General features: G+C 40.1%; 1 protein-coding gene across 1 annotated transcript in view; it reads left to right on the forward strand.

Moving 5' to 3' along the window:
• Positions 1-296: 296 nt before the first annotated feature.
• The window catches only part of IGFL2 (IGF like family member 2), a 136,111-nt gene continuing 120,710 nt past the window's right edge, over positions 297-15,697 (forward strand). The window contains exon 1 of the transcript XR_008673851.2: positions 297-736. The gene's annotated coding sequence lies outside the window, so the exon portion shown is untranslated. The remainder of the gene's footprint in view (positions 737-15,697) is intronic.

The raw sequence follows: 15,697 nt of genomic DNA on the forward strand, positions 1-15,697 counted from the left end.
CCCCTCGTGGGCGTCAGGCCTCAGAGTTCCCCGCCTAGAAAATGGAGCTCAGCGAGTCGTGCGTACCACGGTGCACCTGGTTTTGCAGCCTAAGCGGGTCACTTTAGTGCATCCTCCTCGCGGATTGGAGCCTGTTTGCACCCCTATAGCCCGAATGAGACCCAAGTCACACGGGCTCAGATGTTCTTCGCCCCTGGCCATGATCCCCCAGCCAGCCACCCGAGTTTCCAGGCCTCAGGCGCTTTGGAAACGCCTGTACGTCGCCTGTACCTGAATGGCAGGTACTCATCTGCTTTAGCTGCATCGTAGTCTGCACCACTTCTGCCAGCTCGATTGCAGCCTGGATTTGAGTCAGAAACTTTTCATGGTGGATGAGGGTTGTAAATATCCAAAGCGACTCCAGATGAAATTGCCCTCATCAAAGGAAGCTCAGATGACAGATTTCTGCATAGAAGCCAAAAAAGCCTTCCCTCAAGGAGTCAGTTTCAAGTATTTGCAAACTCAGAACAGTGTCAATTTTAGATCACTACAATGCTGCCCATCAAGGAAGAACCCTATTGCTCCCTGGCGTCTCTCCTTGAGCCCTAAACACAGTAGATTCAGAAACTAAGTCAGCAAATGGAGGAAGATTCTTGACCGTGATAAGTTGGAAAACGTGCGTCAGAGGGCCACATCCCTTCCTCGAGTTCAGGCTACCACCTGACTGCAGGTCAGAGCTGGAAGAGACAGTGAAAATGTAAGTTTAAATCAAGATTGTCGTTTTCACTTTTACATACTTAAAGCCATTTTAAATGAGTCACGGGCAGATATTTATTAAATAAAATGACCAAAAAATTAATGGGATTTGACCTAACTTTTATCCTGGGGCAGGGGAAGAACTAGCACTGCAGAATACATTTAAGCTGCGAGCCGTGGCTCCTGCCTGTAATTCCAGCACTTTGGGAGGCCGAGATGGGAGAATCACTTGAGGCCAGGAGTTTGAGACCATTTTCATCAACATAGCGAGTCAACTTAGGGAGATCCCATCTCTGTTTATTTTTTAAAATAAAAAAAATAAATTTAAAAGGAAAGAGGTGTGAAAACGACAGCTACTTAGTAATTAAATTCTGTGAGTCATGGCTTGTTCATGGGAATGATTCTATTTGAATGTTATCATAATTTTGTTTCTAATTTCAGAAAGTATTTTGGTCCTTCTGACCAAGTCTTTGTATCTGTGTAAATCATGAGTTAAAGAAATAACTTTCCAAAAAGAGGTCGAGATCTTCTGATTCAGGACTTAAGCATTCTGAGTGTCAAGGGGGTGTGGTGTCAGTGTTGAGATGTGTGGCCCTGTCCCTGTTGGTGGTCTTGGTTTGAGACTTCTGTCAGGAAAGAGTCAGACAGTGTTGACTAGGAAAAGGAGTTCTGTGGTGTCTGTGGTTTGGTCTCTGGTAATTTTGCTGAGCCAGAAAGGGAATTCCAGCCTTGATGTCCAGGGCTGACTCTCCGGGCAGGCTGCCCATTGGTGAGTGGGAGCAGTGCCTGCTGTGCTTTCAGGACTGTGTCCATCACTTCCTGTCCAGGTGGACACTGTAGCGCAGGCTTCCCATTGGTGGATGGGAACCTGGTCTCCCTGTGCTTTTACTGCCATGCTCATCACGCACTGGGGATCATCAGCCCATCTTTTAAACCCAGCCCACAATTGGCCAGTTATCTTGTGGGTGATAGTGTAACTGTCTGTGTCGCCAGGCTTCCCACACAACTATCTGCATCTGGTTTGGACTGGCTAAACCAGGCCACATCAAAGGTCAGGGGAGCCTTAGATCCATAACGCTGAAGAGAGAGCCTTAGATACATAACGCTTATTTCAGGTTTGAGGGAGCATGTGAAGGCATCCTGATTGCATCTTTAGGAAGTGTTCATTATCGTGATTGCATTTTTATATGCAACATTTAAAATATTGTCTAACTTATTATTTTAAAATAATTTTAGACTTACAAAGAAGTTGCAAAAACAGTATGGTGAATTTGTGTTTTTCACTCAGCTTCCTCTAATGTTGCATAGCCTTAATAAAATTATTGAAACCAGAAAACTAATATTGACATAATACTGTTAACCGATCTGCAGACCTTATTTGAGTTCCATCAGTTGTCCCACTCCTGTCCGCTTTCTGGTCTAGGAAGCAATCCAGAATTCAGTGTTGCAATTCGTTATTGTGTTTCCTTACTCTCCTCTATTCTAGGATAGTTCTTCCTTAAGCCTTACCTGTCTGATGAGCCTTGTCTTATCAGACAGATAGTCTTGTCTGTGTATATGCAGCCTAGCCCTCAGCCAGGAATTTGGGGAAGACTCCACAAGGACATGTGGTGCTTACCTCTGCACAGTTCTTCTTTGATACCATACCTCAGAGACTCCAGCCTCACCAGCTGCCCTGAATGCCCTCAGTGCTGTAGAACTGCTGTCCTGTGCTCAGATCCCAGCTATCTGCATTGCAGTTGGGAAATTGTTCTTTGACAAATAACTTGTTTATCTAAGGGCTCACCCTGTAAATGTCCATCCCTTGTGGAATTGCAGTCTTGTGCTACCTGTTGTCTGGTGCCTAAACACAGTGGCTTCATATACTTTATTCTGTGTGCAGTTTTATAGTTGTTAATGTCAAGAGAGCTTGTCTAGTTTCAGTTAACACCATCATGGCTAGAAATGGGAGAATCCTCACTTTCATTTTGAAGGCTATTTTAGCAGAGTATACACTTCTATATTGGCTGTTTCGTTCTTTCACTCTTTAATGAGGAAATTCCTTGTTAGTACTATTCATGTCCTTGGTTAGCAGGCCAGTCATGCTTTCAGGAGTCTAGTTTTCACACCATCTTCTCTTCAGTTCAAATTACTGTTACTTTCCTTTTCTGTTTCCCCATATCTGGGTCCATGAAGATGTATTTACTATTACTACTATCATTATTAAGACAGTTAAACTCTCCTGGGTTCCTAGGTGGGAGAGAAGTTTAACTGTCTACAAGTATAAGGGGAGAACTGGAAGGCAAAAAGAGGGTAGCCTTTTGGGGCAAGGTGTTTCTCTTTAGAGAGACTGTAATTCTCTTGATCCCCACAGGGTGGAGGTAAACTTGGCTGGTTTCCTAGTTCAGTGCATACTAAACCCCTGAACTTGCTTGTGTGCCACTGAAGAGAGGGAAAACACATTGAGGAGAAATGCGGAGCTGATACAGACAGGCATATTGTACACAACCAAGATAAGTAGGATCAAGCCGCCCTGTAAGAGAGAGGGTAGAAGCAGGGACTTCTGGCTCCCTGAGCTGTTAACTGTGTCTCCATTTTTTTTTTTTTTTTTTGAAGACACTCCACTCTGTCACGCAGCTGGAGCGCAGTGGTGCAGTCATGGCTCACTGCAGCCTTGATCTTCTGGGCTGAAGTTGTGTCTTCATTTTTGATAGGAACGTTATTTTGACAAAATGTGGGACAGCTGATGAGCCTATAGATGTAACTCTCTGATGTAGTCAGTTAGTCATATGGGTAGTTCTCCTTGACAAACTGCATAGGAATCTCTTTTGTCCTCTTAGTAGGTGGTAATTTCCCCCTGGGTGTGGGATGGTTAAGAAGGACTTGCACAATTACATAACCATGGGTGACATCTCCAGAAAGAAAACCTCCGATAAACATGACATTTTCTCTTTTGGGGCATTTGGATTCAGTGCATTTTATTGGCAGCTGTCCTATATGTTTAAATTCCTAGAACTGAAACCCTGGACGCACAGTAGCTCATAATTCTTGTTACATAAGATAATTTGTTTATTGTTTTAGTTTTCAATTAGTTTTTCCTTAACATATAACTGAGTGCATCATAAACAATTTGCTTTAGAATTTCTACTTCCAGGGCTGTTACTGACTGGATGCAGTGCACAAAGACATACGTATAAGACTATTTTTTTGTGATATTTTAGAGCAATGGTGAAAAGTTGGGAACAACTTAAATTATTTTCAACAGAAGACTAATGAAATAAATTACTGAAACTTATTCACAAAATGGAAATCTAGGCAGCTGTAAGAAATGGATATGTGCTCTTAGGGATTTAAAGGGGTGTGTATAACATTATCCCATAAAGACTAAAGTGTGGTACATGTGTACATTTATATTAATATGTATGCAAATGTGTAGAATATAGAAAAATTCAGACACTATGTTGTAAACACAGTTACTTTGGGGAGGAGAGGAGGTGCGATGAGAGAATACCAACCATGGCTGTATAATCTCTATTTCTGAACATACACAACATTTTTCAAGAAAATATATTACTTTATTATTTGAACTATTATTTTCAGCCATATGTATAGACTGAAAGGAGAGAGAGACAAGGAGACAGAAAGAGACAGTGACAGAGAGGACAGAAGAGTCACAAAGAGTGGGAAGAGAGAAAGGGAAGGACCTTAGCCACAGAAAGTTGAGAGGAGAGTAAGTTGGAAGAGGTAGTGATTAGAGATTTTGCACATTGACAGTGGTTGACTTGGCTTCTGGGATAGGCCCTGGAACAAAGTCCTCTGATCCTCGGTTGTTTGGGAATAGTCAATTATGTGAGGGTGTTCTGGCACTACCAGTTTTGTGCAATGGTGGGCATTTACTGCTATAAACTTCCCTCTTAGACCTGCTTTTGCTTTTTCCTACAGATTTTGTTATGTTGTGTTTCCATTTTGTTTGTCTCAAGAAATTTTTAAATTTCGCTTTTAATTTCTTCACTGACCCAATGATTGGTCAGGAACATGTTGTTTAATTCCCATGTCTTTGTACTGTTTCTGAAGTTCCTCCTGTTACGGATTTCTAGTATTATACCATTGAGTTAGAAAAGATACTTGATATGATTTCAATCTTCTTAAATTTGTTAAGACTTGTTTTGTGGCATACATATGATATATCCTGGAGAATGCTCATGTGCAGTTGAGAAGAATGTGTATTCTGCAGCTGTTGGATGAACTGTTTTGTGTAAATCTATTAAGTTCATTTGGTCTAGAGTATAGTTTGAATCTGATGTTTCTTTATTGATTTTGTTTTGTCTGGTTGATCTGTCCATTGCTGAAAGTGGGGTGTTGAAGTCCCCTACTATTACTGCATTGCTCTCTCTCTTTACTATTACTGCCTCTGTCTCTCTCTTCAGATATATTAATATGTTAGGCCATTCCTACATTGCCATAAAGAAATACCTGAGACTGGATAATTTATATAAAAAAAGAGCTTTCATTGACTCACAATTATGCAAGCTGTACAGGAAGCATGGTGCCAACATCTGCTTCTGAGGAGGCCTCAGGAAGCTTACAATCATAGCAGAAGGCACAGTGGGAGCAGAAGCGAGAGAGAGAGTGTGTGTGGGAGGTGTCACACACTTTTAAAAAACCAGATCTTACAAGAACTTATCACCAAGGGATGGCACTAAGCCATTCATGAGGGATATGTCCCCATGATACAAGCACTTCCCACTGGTGCCCCCTCCAACACTGGGTATTACATTTCAACATGAGATTTGGTGGGAATACAAAGATCCAGACCATATCATTCCACCCCTGGCTCCACATCTCATGTCCTTCTCACATTGCAAAATACAACCATGCCTTCCCAACAGTCCTGAAAAGTCTTTACTCATTCTGGCATCAACTCAGTCAAAAGACTCAAGTCTCATCTGGACATGAATTCCTTCCACCTATGAGCCTGTAAAATCAAAACAAGTTATTTACTGCCAGCATACCATGGGAGTACAGCTATTGGGTCGCTTTCCAAAAGGGAGAAGTTGACCAAAAGAAAGGGGCTACAGGCCCCAGTGCAAGTTTGAAACCCAGCAGGGCAGTCATTAAAACTTAAAGCTCCTGCAGTGAGCCGAGATTGCGCCACTGCACTCCAGCCTGGGCAACAGAGTGAGACTCCAGCTCAAAAAAAAAAGGAAAACAAAAAACACCAAAAGAAAACAAAACAAAACAAAAAAACTTAAAGCTCCAAAATAGTCTCTCTTGACTCCAGACTGTAGTGTTGGGTGCATGTGTATTTCATATAGTTAAGTCTTCTTGTTGAATCTGACCCTCTATCATTATGTAATGCCCTTCTTTTTCCTTTTTGATCATTATTGGTTTAAAGTCTGTTTTGTCTAAAATAAGAATAGCAACCCCTGCTCTTTTTTGTTCTCTGTTTGCTTGATAGATCTTTCTCCATCCCTTTACTTTGAGCCATTTAATTTGAGATGGGTCTCTTGAATACAGTATACAGTTGGGTCTTGCTTCTTTATCTGACATGCTCCGCTGTCTTTTAAGTGGGGCATTTAGCCTGTTTACATTCAAGTTTAATATTGATATGTGAGGGTTTGATCCTGTCATCATGTTGTTAGCTGGTTGTTATGTAGACCTGATTGTATAGTTGCTTTATAGTGACAGTGGGCTATATACTTAAGTGTGTTTTTGTGGTGGCTGGTAATGGCGTTTTGTTTCCATGTTTTTTTTTATTTTTTATTTTTTATTTTTTATTGATCATTCTTGGGTGTTTCTCGCAGAGGGGGATTTGGCAGGGTTACAGGACAATAGTGGAGGGAAGGTCAGCAGATAAACAAGTGAACAAAGTTCTCTGGTTTTCCTAGGCAGAGGACCCTCCGGCCTTCCGCAGTGTTTGTGTCCCTGGGTACTTGAGATTAGGGAGTGGTGATGGCTCTTAACGAGCATGCTGCCTTCAAGCATCTGTTTAACAAAGCACATCTTGCACCGCCCTTAATCCATTCAACCCTGAGTGGATACAGCACATGTTTCAGAGAGCGCAGGGTTGGGGGTAAGGTAACAGATCAACAGGATCCCAAGGCAGAATAATTTTTTCTTAGTACAGAACAAAATGAAAAGTCTCCCATGTCTACGTCTTTCTACACAGACACGGCAACCATCCGATTTCTCAATCTTTTCCCCACCTTTCCCCCCTTTCTATTCCACAAAACCGCCATTGTCATCATGGCCCGTTCTCAGTGAGCTGTTGGGTACACCTCCCAGACGGGGTGGTGGCCGGGCAGAGGGGCTCCTCACTTCCCAGTAGGGGCGGCCGGGCAGAGGCGCCCCTCACCTCCCGGACGGGGCGGCTGTGTTTCCATGTTTAACACTCCCTTAAGGAACTCTTGTAAGGCAGGTCTGGCAGTAATGAAGTCCCTTAGCATTTGCTTGTATGAAAAGGATTTTCTTTTCTCCTTTGCATTTTTGTTCTTTGCAACAACAAAGAAACCATACAGGAACATTGGTTGCCTTCTGGGACACCAACAATTCAAATATTTTATTGCTTTAATAGTGCTTCATATTTCATGTAGGCTCTACTCATTCTTTTAAATTATTTTTTCTTTGTTTTTGTCTGACTAGGTTACTTCAAAAGACCCATCTTTAAGTTCTGGGATTCTTTCTTCTGCTTGATATGGTCTATTTTTGAAGCCTTTGAGTGTATTTTCTATTTCATTCAATGGATTCTTCAGTTCTAGAATTTATCTTTGGTTCTCTTTAATGATACCTATCTCTTTGGTGATAAATTTCTCATTCATAGCCCGAATTGTTTTTCTAATATTGTTGGTTTTTTTGTATTGTATGTCATTGAGAACAACTCACTTCTTTAATAACAACATATTGAATTTTTTCTGGGATTTCATAAATTCCTTTTTTTTCTTGTTTTTTGGAGATGGAGTCTCACTCTGTCTCCCAGGTTGGAGTGCAGTGGTATTCCACTGTCCACTCCAATCTTCTTCTCCTGTGTTCAAGAAATTCTTGTATGTCAGCCTCCTGAGTACCTGGAATTACAGGTGCGCACCACCATGCCTGGCTAATTTTTGTAGTTTTAGTAGAGACAGGGTTCCACCGTGTTGGCCAGGCTCATCTCAAACTCCTGACCTCAAGTGATCCGCCTACTTCGGCCTCCCAAAGTGCTGGGATTACAGGCATTCACCACCACACCTGGCCTCATAAATTCCTTTTTGATTGGGATCTGTTGCTAGTGAATTATTGTGTTCCTTTGGATATTTCCTTACTTTTTCATGTTTCTTGTGTTCTTACATTGATATCTGCACATCTGGTGTAAGAGTGGCTTCTTCCAATTTTTTGAATTTGCTCTCATGGGGAGGATTTTTTTCCTGAAGTTGTATCTATGATGTTGGTTGGGTAGGGAATTTTGGCTTTGATTGTGGGTACGTGCAGTAGTGTAGTCTCTGTATGATTTATTTTGGCTATAAACAGCATCAGTGGTGTCTGTCATTTTCTCAGTGACTTAGGGTGCAATTGTTAGTGAAGGCTATTATGAAGTTTTGCTGGAGACTGGGATGCCAGGTGGGCCAGGTTTTGGGCCACGGTGGCAGTAGTGGGCTGAATGTGCCTGTCTTTGGGCCCCAGGGTGGCATACACTGGCATCAGTGTTAGCAGGTCCAGGCAGGCCAATCGTTGGTCCTCCAGGTCGCTTGATCAGGTATTGAGAATAGCAGTGGTGTTTGGATGGGTGGACAGGTTCTTGGGCCCTGGGCATAAGTAGCATGGGCAATGGCAGTAGCAGTGATGGAACAATCCTCTGAGACCCAAGCAGTCTGTGCTGATGTTGGTGGTAGCTGGGGTGCACTAGGCAGGCCATTCCTCAGGCTCACAGGTGGCACCTGCAGGTGGGTGCTGGCTGTGGTGGTAGTGGCAGGCTGGTTGGGCCTAACCTCAGATGTTAAGAGAAGTGTTCAGGTGCTATCAGTAGTAGACCAGGTTGCGTGATCTGCAGGCCCCTTTGATGGCTGCTCAGGTACTGGGGAGGTGGAGCTGTGCCAGGCAGACCTGTTCTCAGGCCCCCAGATGATGTATGTAGGCACTGGCTCTGGTAATCAGGGATAGGGTGATCCCCAGGCTGCCAGTGGAATGCTCAGTTGAGGGCAGCAGGAGCTGCACTGCGGCCATGCTACTGGGAACAGTGAGACTGCTTTTAGTGGGAGCAGCGTTAGGCAGGTGGCTGGGGCATGTGTGCTTTGCCTGTGCCTCAACTGTAGCCTGCAAGTGGCAGCAGGCAGTGGAATTTGTCCTTGGGGCATGAGAAAATGCATGACTGCCCCTTTACTGATGGGAAAGGGTTGCTGTCATCAGTTTCCACTTTGGTCCTGGCAGTAGGTGGGGAATGTCATTTGGGCTCCAGGGATATCGGGATGTGAGGGCTGTTTGGCCCAGGGAAGGATGCAGTCTAGTGGAGGTGGAGCTCATACAATGGTGCCTTGATGCAGCTGATTAGGACTTAGGAGTTTGTGGGACTCCATCTCATTGGAGCAATGCCATAGTGCAGTCTCCAGACAGCTCCCTATGTTAGTCTCAGGACCTGTGAGGGCTGAGGGGCTCTCCTGTGGCTAGGACTGTAGGAATCAGTGGTAGAAATGTGGACCACTGGGGGTCTCTCACCATTCGCCCAGTTGATCCTGGCTCAGCAGGCCACTTCACTTTTCTCTCCTTCCTTGCTTTTGGTGCCTCCCATTACTTCTCTGTTGAATTCTAATGTCCTCTTTCAGATGATCTATTTGAAGTGTCATTATCTGTGGACTATTTTGTTTCCTCTCCATAAAAGAGGCAAGTACCCAGTGCATCTAGTCAGCTGTGTTAAAGTCTTTCCTTTATTCTGTGTCTTTTGATTGGATAATTTGATCCATTTACATTGTTTATTATTTAAGATAAGGGCTTTTTTTCTGTACTAACTAATGAACCCATATGTTTAATTGTCAGACTTTATTCAGCACCACTGAGTCTCAATATCAAAACAACTAAAATTTAACACACAACCTTCAATTGTAACATATATATTTACACTTTGTGTTCATTATATTGTTGAATGGTGCCATCATTCATCTACTTGGCTAACTGCTAACCAGAAATTAAAACTCTTCCATTCAGCTTCTTGTCATTGATTTACAAAGATTTATTGAACACTTTCTATATATTAAGAGCTTAATTGTGCACTAGAAATATAAAAATAAGAAGATAATATCTGTTCTGGAGTTGAGGCATTTGGGTGACAATAAATGAAGTTACAAAACAATGTGAGAAGAGGCAATGAGAATACAAAGATAAAGACATATCTAGAGCTCTTCTGGAGTGATCATGTCATTTGAGATCTCACAGATGAAGTAATATCATAGCCTACTGTTGTATGTTGATTGGGGTTTGAGAAGATTGAAAAACAAAACAAAACAAGGATGTCCCAGGCAGAGGAAATAATCAGCAAAGCTATAAAGGATTGAAATAGGAAAAGGAAGTCATTCTATGAACATGAGTGAGTTAAAGGTGCTAATGTAGACTCTGGTAGATCTTAAAAGTTATTTATAGGTAAGGACTTTCTGCTGCTATTTTGTTTATTGTTTTATAGATCCTTTGTTTCTTTCTTCCTGTCTTACTGTTCCTTTGTGGTTAAGTGATTCTCTCTAGCAGTATATTTTGATTCCTTACTTTTTATTTTTGTGTTTTTATCTATTATAGGTTTTTGGTTTGTAGTTACCAAAAAAACTTTATAGTTACAAGAAAACCTTATAGTTATCATATGTTATTTTAAGCTGATAACAACTTTGATAACAAAAAAGCCCACCTCTACACTTTTACTGCTCTGCACCTTGTATTTTGAATTTTGATGTAATCATTTACATCTTTTTATGTCGCATATCTCTTAACAAATTATTGTGATTATTTTTAATAGTTTTTAAACCTTCACACGAAATACATGTGATTTATACACCACTGTTACAGTATAATTCTAAATTTGACTGTATACTTACTTTTACCAGTGAATTTTGTACTTTCATATGTTTTTGTGTTACTCATTAGCATTTTTTTCTTTCAGCTTGAAAAACTCCCTTTAGCATTTTTTGTAAGATGGCTCTGGTGGAGGTAAACTCCCCCAGCACTTGTTTGTCTGAGCAAGTCTTATCTCTCCTTCATTTCTGAAGAAGATCCTTTTAGGGTATAGTATTCTTGGTGGTAGGTTTTTTTTTTTTCCTTTCTGCACTTTGAACTCTCTCAGGTCTGTAAAGTTTCCGAGAAGTCTGCTGGTGAGCATATTGAAACTCCCTTATATGTTATTTGCTTCTTTTTTCTTGTTGCTTTCAGGATCCTATCTTTGTCTTTGATTTTTGGCAGTTTACTTATAATATGGCTTGGGGTAATCTTATTTGGATTGAATCTGGCTAGAGTCCTTTGACCTTCTTGTACCTGGATATTTACATCTTTCTCCAGGTTTGGAAAATTTTCTGCTATTATTTGTTTAAATAAGCGTTCTACCTCTTGGTCTCTCCCTCTTTTATTCCAGTGACCCAAACATTTGCTCTTCTGATGCTGTCTCATAAATCCCATAAGCTTTCTTCATTTCCTTTTATTATTTTTTTCTTTTTTCCCCTCTGATGGTACATTTTCAAATAACTTGTCTTCAAGTTCACAGATTCTTTTTTCTACTTGATTAGTTCTGCTGTTTAGACTCTGTATTGCATGTAAAATTTTGTTCATTGTATTTTTCAGCTCTGGGATTTCTGTTTGAGTTTTTTAAAATTATTTCAGTCTTTGCTAAATTTCTTATTCTAGCCACTTACTGTTTTCCTCATTTCTTTGAATTATTTCTCTGTATTTTCTTTAAGTTTGCTGAGCTTCCTTTAAAAAGTTATTTTGAATTGTTTAGTAAGGAGTTCATATTTATCCATCTCTTTATTGTTAGTCACTGGTGCTTTATTTTGTCTCCCTGCTAATGTCATATTTCTCTGATTGTTCTTGATCTTGTGGCCACACGTCAACATCTGTATATTTTAAGAAATAGGTACTTATTTCCAGTCTTTGTAAACTGGCTTTGTCTGGGAATGCCCTTCAACAATAAGCCTGTCTAGATAGCCTGGACAGACTGGTGTGATCTCTGTGCCACTGTGGCCATTACAACTCTAGAGGGTGACCTATGCTGGTACGTGATGACAAGCACGTTGCCCGGCTGGAATCTCATGGCTTCTGAGGCTGGCACAGAGCTGGCATATGCCTGAAGCCTGTGGCTGCTGATGCCTGCCTACTGCCAAGATTTGTCTGTAGCCCAGGGCCCAGGCTAGCAGTGATGCAAACTGCGGATTGAGCTGGCCTTGCAGGGGCTGTGGGTTCCCGTCTGGTTCCAGGGCAGCTCTGGAAGCTTAGTCCATAGGTACTGATACGGGTTGAGCGGTTGCAGGGGTCTGCCTAATGCAGGGTTTTACTGTGGAAGATCCAGTATTAGGGTCCAGGGCAAAATTTTGTTTACTTTCCTCTCTTTCCACCAAGCAGACAGTATGTATCTCTCTCTGTGCTATGCTGCCTGGGGTTGAGTGAAGGGTAATTTGGGTGACATAAAATTGTTCTTCCTACTCTCTTCAATGCATCTTTTCTTATTATGCTATAACTAGGTACTGTGATCTCTCACCTGGTTTCCTTAGCTCTTTTGAAGGTATTTTTGTGCATGAATCATTCAAATTGATGTTTCCGTGTGGGCAATGATTACTAGAGAGTCCTAATGCACCATCTTGCTCTGCCCTTCTTCCCAAATGCCTATAGCCTCATAGAAAAACATTTGTAAGAAGTAGATATCTAGGGAAGGATTCCACTGAGAAGTGGTCCACATTTATGTTTTTAAACAGCACGTTTTAGTGTGAGGAGGCCATTAAGGGGGGATATTTATGAAAGAATATAGGCAAACTGTTACTTAGAATGTCTTCAGTTCTGTAAGGTGCTTGGCATGTAAGGTGCTTGGCCTACATATTTCTTTCAAATTAGTACACAGTCAAAAACTTTAATCAGTATACAAATTATTCTGTTAGAAGAAACACTTGTGTTTTCCACGTTTGTGTTTCTCCTTAGGAGTTGTATTTTTGTTGCTGAGATAACCTATTGTTATATCCTAGTTTATTTATAATATGTTTTGTAAGAAAGACTGATGTCATTCATTGTAGGTGTAAAACAGGCTTACCATGAAATGAAAGCCTTTGTTCAACTTAGAGTCCTAATGTTTCTGATTTCTTACTCTTGTTGCTGATATACAGAAGCAGCTACAAGAGCTGAAAGATGACTGTGCACTTAATGTCTTTAGTTGAAAGAATTATTTAGCTAAAGAAACACAGTCATTAGCTATGGAATTTGAGAGCCTCAACAGTTTCAATGACAAATACAAAAATATTTTTAAAAAATGAACTCAAACAGCATGATAAATTTTTATATAAAAATAAAGTTTCAATTTATGTTTTAATGCCTTTCTGAATTACTGGTTAAACTAAAATCTATAAAAATGCAATGCATTAAGTGTATATACCATAATCAAAAGTTTGAAGTGTCACATTTCTTCTATAATGGGGAGAAATTAATCACATTTGGTAAACATTTTTTACGTTCAAACCTGGATTTCAAGATAAGTTAAATAATTACTTTCATTCACTGTCAAGGCTCTTTCTTGATTCACATTTTGAGGTTGTTTCTTTTCTTAATGCAATACTAACTTTGTGTTGTTGTTTGTTAGAGATTGGGGTCTTGTTCTGTCACCTAGGCTGGCCTGCAGTGGTGTGGTGATGGCTCACTGCACCCTCAAACTCCTGGGCTCAAGCGATTCTTCTGCCTCAGTCTCCTGAGTAACTGGGACTACAGGCACACAGCACCACTCCTGGCTAATTAAAAAAAAATTTTTTTTTTGGCCAGCCACAGTGGCTCACACCTGTAATCCCAGCATGTTGGGAGGCTGAGACAGGTGGATCACTTGAGGTTGGGAGTTTGAGACCAGTCTGGTCAACATGGTAAAACCCTGCCTGTACCAAAAAATACAAAAATTAGCTGGGCTTGGTGATGTGCACTGGTAGTCCCAGCTACTCAGGAGGCTAAGGTGGGAGAATCACTTGAACCTGAGCAGCTGAGGCTGCAGTGAGCTGAGATTGCACCACTGTACTCTAGTACTCCAGCCTGGGTGACAGAGTGCGACCCTGTCTCAAAAAAAAAATTTTTTTTTTGTAGAGATGGGATCTCACTGTGTTGCCTAGGCATGTCTTGAACTCCTGGCCTCAAGTTATCCTCCTGCCTCAGCCTCCCAAAGTGCCAGGATTACAGGCGTGAGCCATCATGCCTGTCTGTAATACCTAACTTTTGACCATTTATTGAAATTGTTATTTTATCAGATAATCTAAGTTATAATGTAGTTGATCTTTTAAAAGGGCATACTGTCTCTCTAAGTAGAAATGGCTCCAAAATGTTTTTGGGAAGTTTGATACTTTTATATACAAGGTAGCCTTAACCAGAAAAGTGACAATTTAAAATTGACAAAATGATATTTTTAAGACTTCAAAATGATAAATAATTTTTAACTATTAAAGTTCACCTCAAGCTAATAAACTTAAGTCTGTAAGGAAATTAAAATTAAATATTAGTTTAATAACAACTAAATATTTAGTAGAAGTTGCCTCTCTTTATTGGTGATTTATTTTCAATTATAAAATTTTTGAAGATCTTTGCTTAAAGACCTTGATATTTGAAATAGTTGGACACTTGACGAGGAAATTGCCTTTATGATTATGAAAATCTCAGCTTTATAAAATGCATCTGTTAATAAAGATAATTTCTCTAATGGTGATCAAAATATAAAACTTAAGACATTAATATCTCACTGGAAGTGTATATGGGTTTCTGAGTAATTAAAACATTCATAAGCAGAATAAAATGCATTCTCAGAAAACTAGAAATATCAGGGACCTTGCTTATCTTTGTAAAAGGCATCTACAAAAGTCCTACAGCTAATGTCATATTTAATGGTAAAGATGAAATGTTTTCCTCCTAAGGTCGGGAACAAGGCAAGGGAGTCTATTTTCACTACTTCTATTCATCTTTGTACTGGAAGTCCTAGCTAGTGTAATGAGGCTAAAATGCATACAGATTGGAAAATAAGTGATGAACTGTCTATTTACAGACATTATTGCCGATGTAGAAAATCCCAAGGAGTCTATAAAGAATTCATAGGACAAATAAATGAGGTTAGCAAGTTCACAGACTACCCAGTCAATTAATATAAAATAATAAAATGTATTTCTGTAGACTATAAACAATAGTCTATGGCACAATTCAAATTTGAATTGTTCACTGTCTGTTTGAACAATTCAAATTTGAAATTAAAAGCAATTTAAAATTGTATCAAAAATTAAATATCTAGGCCTGAATCCACAAAATATGTGTGGATCTGTATGCATGAAAGTTAAAAAACTGATGACATAAAGATCTAGATAAAAGGAGAGATATACTGTAGCCATGGACTGGAAGACTCATTGTTAGTTGTCAGTATTCTTCACCTTGATATGTACATTCAAAGCAAACTTAACAGCCTTGGAGGATTTTTTTTTTTTTGCCAGGGGTGGGGGGTCAGTATTGTAAAGCTGATTCTAAAATGTGTAAGGAAAGGCCAAAGAACTAGAATAGCTAAGACAATTTTGTAAAAGAAGAGCAAAGTTTAGGGACCTGATTCTGAGGCTTTTTATAAAGGTGTAGTAATCAAGACAGTATCTTATTGGTGAATGGAAGAACATATAGATCGATAGAATGTAATGGAATATCCAGAAATAGACCCACACAAAAATGGCCAGTTGAGTTTTCCTTTTTATCAAAAGTAAGAAAACTTATTTTGCAGAGGGGTTGGTTTTAAAAAAATATTTAGATTGATTTTATTGGATAAGCAATGTATGAATAT

This window comes from Gorilla gorilla, chromosome 20 (assembly GCF_029281585.2).
Source record: "Gorilla gorilla gorilla isolate KB3781 chromosome 20, NHGRI_mGorGor1-v2.1_pri, whole genome shotgun sequence".
Classification (NCBI taxonomy): Eukaryota; Metazoa; Chordata; class Mammalia; order Primates; family Hominidae; genus Gorilla; species Gorilla gorilla.